This window comes from Palaemon carinicauda, chromosome 8 (genome assembly GCF_036898095.1).
Source record: "Palaemon carinicauda isolate YSFRI2023 chromosome 8, ASM3689809v2, whole genome shotgun sequence".
Classification (NCBI taxonomy): domain Eukaryota; kingdom Metazoa; phylum Arthropoda; class Malacostraca; order Decapoda; family Palaemonidae; genus Palaemon; species Palaemon carinicauda.
The window spans coordinates 161,234,539-161,240,538 of record NC_090732.1 but is presented as its reverse complement, the minus strand read 5'-3'; positions in this window follow the sequence as shown (position 1 = coordinate 161,240,538).

Below are 6,000 nucleotides of genomic sequence, written 5' to 3'. Positions count from 1 at the left end.
GGCACAAATGACAGGAGACAAGAAACAAAATGGAATTTATGAGCCAGCTGTACACCTTTTCAGAAAGCCCAGGTATCTCGCCACAATAGAAAGTTCTTGAAAAGCAAGACTTGTGAACGGCCCTCTTACCAACTTCCTTGAAACACTCACGTTAGGTACACTTATCATTATATTTAACATTTTAATTATACTTGAACCATCGATTACACAATTAACTTCAAAAAGATCATAAAAATGTCTGGAGCACATTAAATCACAATCCTTTTACATTAAATAGATTTTCCACTACTTACATTACACAAATCACAAATAAATTTGATCTTTTGCCATTGATACAAGTGCGTACATCTCTGCTAAAAATCAAAATAATATACCAACACCTGTACATTTGACATTATACCTCCTACAATGGAAACTTCTTAAACATTCTGAAATACTGTTAAATCATTTCAAAACTAAAGAATTTGAGGCTTTTGAGTAAATTAATGACATAAAAGCAATTAATTTTCATGACTTTAGCTGTCAGGATGAAACCTGCTCTCACAAGACAGCTGGATAAATAAGCAGACTAAATTTAAAAATGTATACCAAGATAGGCTGTCGGCCTTTGACAAGCGCAATATATTCATGTAAACACATCGAGCTACAGCTCTCATGACACCAGTAAAAGAATGAAACAGTTCTGTACATGGGGAATAAAATAGCAGTTTAAATGAACAAGTGGTTACTCTAGTTAAGACCAGGATCTACCTCATGGACCCTTTAGCCCATCTTATGGCAAAGAATAAAATGGCAAAAGCTGATGCTTAAAGAGGAGGGGGGCAGAGGGAGACTCATCAGCCATATGAGGCTCGAGTTTTTTTTTAAAAACATTTCCAATTTGGGATAAGGAAGGGATCAAGGATGGGAGTGGGAGGAACTGAAATTGGAGGTGAAAATCAGGATGAATTATTAGAGAACATCTGTAGAATCTAACCTTATTGGAAAATGTATATCAAGTCTCCAATTACTCTTATTAACATATCCTTCAAGGTATGATGAGAGAGAGAGAGAGAGAGAGAGAGAGAGAGAGAGAGAGAGAGAGAGAGAGAGAGAGAGAGAGAGAGAGAGAGAGAGAGAGAGAGAGAGAGAGAGACAGACAGAGAGAGAGAGAGTGTTTACTATATAACTGAAAGTACCTAAACCAAAAGGGCTTCCCTAAAATAGAGTAGCAATTAAGAGGCATCTAGTTTATATCCAATTGTTTTATACCTAAAAAAAAAAACATTTTTCTCATATAGAAAAAAAATCCACTCTCCTCCCTCCTTTACCCCAAAAACTTATTGACTTAATAAATTATTTCTTTAATCTGACCATGCAATTCACTACACATTTTTGTTGTGATCAGCTGCTTACTAAGGACACCTTCTATAACCTATGAAAAACAAAAGACTAACATCATTCAACAGTCACACCATTTATTACTTGAATCCTATGACTTTTAGTTCCTGAAACCTATGTTTCATAATCTACTTGTTCAATGAATGTTCATTGACCTATATTTCATTACTTTAACCTGTAATCTATCAAATTTCATGAGAGAGAGAGAGAGAGAGAGAGAGAGAGAGAGAGAGAGAGAGAGAGAGAGAGAGAGAGAGAGAGAGAGAGAGAGAGAGAGAGAGAGAGAACGTTGCAAAGTAATACTAAATGCTAAAAGGAGGATGGGTTTTGGGACAAGATTTGACTGATATATAAGAATTATTAAAAAATTAAAGACTATGCAATACTGAATACCATACCATACTATTCTTTATCCTTAATATATAAATAAAAAGGATTGATTCTAGTTTGTTTACAACATTAGAAAACAAATTGTAAAAGGGAAAACATTATTTTCAATAAAAGTAGAGTAGAAGTTAATAATTGCATACAGTCATCCCTTAGCAATATACAAGAAATTTACAAAATATTATGCTTTTACTATTTTCGTATATAGAAACTGGGGTATAAAGCAATTCTCTTGTGAGTTTTATAATTGTTTAATAGTTAGTATAGGAAGAAAAACTTAAGGCGCTACAAGTGAGCATCATACCTTGAATTCCATTGATACAGAAGTTCTCTTCTAATATCCCAAATAATCAAAAGTAAAATTATTAGAAATATGTATACTGTAAATTTTAAATCCATCACTTACATAGATTTTTGCAATTACCTCTTAATTCACAGAACAATGCCAGAAAACTCAGGAGCCTGAAGATTTACAAGAAAATTGGATCCTAAAGATTGATAAGGAAGTTGTAGATGAAATGAGCAATAAAAATCTCTTGAAAACAAGGAGTAATTGTAAAAATGAAACAAGGAATTACCTGAATCGAAACAAGTACGAAATGAGACATGAAATAAATCCTATAAGTGCATAAAATAGCTCCTTCAACCAAGGAATGTAGTGGGAGGCTCATACACAAAGAATTGCTCTAAATAATTCCATAAGCAATGTAGTGTTCCAAATAACTTATTGACCAAGGAGTGTCAGAGATAGCTTCATTATCCACTGAGTGCCCAAGACAACCTATAGAAGAGTTCAAAATAAACTAAGCACAAAAATGTCCAGAATAACTTCAAAACCAAGAAGGGTCAGCAGTAGTTGAATGGATCAAGGAATAAGCCCCCCATTACTCCACAGGCAAATTTGTGTTCTGAATAACCCTGTGCGCATTTCAGAAAAATAAATTTACAAATGAGGGAATACTGACAACTGGTAAATCAACTAAGTGCTCCAAATATCTTACTGAATCAAGAAAAACCTTAAAAAATTCTCAAAGGAATCCCAGATTACTGTATAGACCAAGTATCGGAAATAACGAAAAAAAATGAAAAAATAACCTTGTAGAGACAGAATTTCTCCATTTTCAAAGGATAAGGAGTTCCTCAAATAGTTATATAAACAGATCAAAGGGTGTTACGGATGAAGGTTCAAGAAAATTGGAACTAAGGAACACAATCACGAAATCTCAGTAACTCAAGGCATTACCCAATAACTAATCTTTGCCCAGAGATAATACATAAACCAAAAGGTAATCTGCAAGACTTTTTATAAACAAAAGTGCCAAACAAAAGACTGAATACCAAAGATAGCCTGAAAGTTCCCAAAAAATATATCTTTAAAACAGAAATATCTGAAAATCTGTAAACAAGTAACGCTCACAAACATCTCTATGGATCAAAGAATGACCAAACTCACTCAACAAACCCAAGAACAAACACACATGATATCAGAATTTACTCTAGGAGGTAATTTAAACCAGGCCCTATCAATGGAAAATTATAAATCTCTTAAAATTACACTGGCACTTTAAAAAATGTCAGCTAGTGGCCTCAGAATTTCCTTAAGTCAGGCATAGTCCTGAGACTTAGAATATCTCTGTAAAACTTTACAAACCAAAGTTTGTAGGGGAATTTCATAACTGTTGGCAAAAAGGAGGAAAAGCATAGATATACTGGTGTCCTTAGGGTGAATATCTCTGGGAACCAATATGAGAAAATATCATTACACAGTACTAAGAACTTGTTATTGCCTGCTATTCATTTTACCCAACCATTTAATTTCCCAGATATCCAGAAATATTCGAATTCAGATTCAATTTCAACTCTGTAAGCATTGGAAGAAAATTATTTCAATTATTCCTTAAAGATGAGACTAAAAAGAAGGCCTTGAGAAAAACTAAGATCTAAAGGAAACTAAACTGTCAAATCCCAATTACATCCCCGAATGAGACCTATAATTTCCATGTAAAACACAATAAACTTATCTTGAAAGGAGAAATAAATTCTAGTTCAAATTATCATATTTCAGGACTTGATTTGGAATAAATTTTCAAGGTAGATATCCTTTGAATTTTGTAGAAAGCCTAACTTCTTAAAAATTCTAACATTTCAAACTCAAACCATCAACAATTTCTCAATTATCCCTCAACAAGATCAACAAAAAGGAGACAACAGATGACTTGTTAATGTATCCAACTGTAGATTCTTCGATAATATAAATATGGATATCATAGGCTGTCTTCACATTAAACAGAGCAAAAAACCTGAAACTAAATTACTGCTGCCAAAACTTAGTTGTTCCCAAAAAAGCAGCATCTAAGCATAGCAATCATCATGGATTTTATGTCATTAAAGTATACTATCTTAATGACCAAAAAATATTCACAGAATAGAAAGGCCTAATGGAAAGTATGGATAGAAACAAAACCTTATATAATAAACTAAAACACAAGGTAAAAAACCCTGAATTGTTAAGTAGATTCCCAAGCTATCAGCCTTAGTCCAATACGTACAGCTCTCACCAAGACCACTGTATGATATACAATGAAGAATAGAAATCACTGTATAACAAAGATCCTCACCTGACCAAGATACTGGCGATCAGTAAATCTATGTCACTAGAAAATTTCAAGCAAAATTACAATGAAATATTTTTACTTAGTTATAACACTTTCAAAGGATGCATTATATCATATAATCAGATTAATATTTTCTATGTACATAGTCTATTTTCTTTAAAAAAAAAATAATTGATCTAAAGATAACGCAATGTTTGTTTGCAAAAAAGATAGCCTAATATTAGCACCGAAAGTTTTAGCTAGTTTCTTTTCAGATATTATTTGTAGTATGATAAATTTTTCGCCTTTTAATGTTGTATAGAAATTATAGATATCAATTAACCGGAAGTACAAATTCAGATAGCATTAGCTTCGAAGAATTAGTGGAGTAGATACCGGAAAATTTTCAGATAATCTTTCTTTACCAAAAGCAACTCTCAAACTAGAGTTTGTCTTTTTGATAAAAACTGTTAGCCACCTAAAAATCGAGATGGCGGCCAGTTTTTAAGATGGATCCCATTGAATACAAAGATACATAGAATTTTGTCATAAAATTGCAGATTTGTATCATTTGAAGAATCTTTGTGTCAAATCATAAATTTTCCACTATGTAGAATCCAAATATGGAAAACCATGGACTTACTGGATTCCTTTTACCCACAGAGAAACTTTCCACTCACAACCATGACACACTGGAAAGCATTGTGATGTGAAGCTCAGCTTGGGTTCAGAATCAGCTGAATAACTATCTAGTGTCCCAAATGCTGTCCAATAAACACCACATTAATTAGCTAGTATGGACTGCAAGTAGTTTAACATAGATGTTTAGTTAGACAGCCCCGCCTGAATGGACAGGGAGTGCCAGCGTATGAGAGTTGAGCCAGCGGTAAAGGGGGTTTACACTGCTTTGCATTTAGTTACCTGGTGGATCTACAGACCACACAGGACCTTCCTGGTACTAGACCACCTAAATTCCAGACTGACTAGAGCATGTTTTGCCTTAGTCAGAAGAGCAAAGAGCTCCAGTCACCTCATGCACAACTACAAGAACAAGATGACTACCCTATGATTGTGAATAATAATCCCCTCTTTCACAAAATTAATGAGATGTTTATTATTTTGGATCCAGCCACACTTGATGATGGTGCTGGCACTGAAGAAACCCTGAGAAATAAGATGCAATATCATCAAATTTGTTACCTTATGTTCAATGACACAAAACTGGAGACACCAAGAAAGGTAGTGTGCGCTCAGCCAGTAGACTACCAAATAAAACTGCGTAGAGGCAAAATGTCTTTCATGTGTGACAAAGAGGCCGCATCCTCTGAACTCACACACATCACGAGGATGAACTTCAATAACAGACTTCATGAATGTGCCCAAACTTTAAATGATGGAAAATTCTTGAAAAGAGTCAGTGGTGGAGAAGCACTCAAATACTATTTTCCATCCTTGATAGAACTGTACAGCAAGGAAAGGATGTACCTCAGAGGCACTAAGAGACTGGAACAGTTGTGTGTGTCCGTGGAAGATGCCCACATGCTAGCACTCTTAGAGCTAGTCACATGTCTTGGGGAGACCACCAGATCTGGTGAAGGTCTTGAAGTCTTCCAATATGCAGACAGTTCTTCGTAAGGGC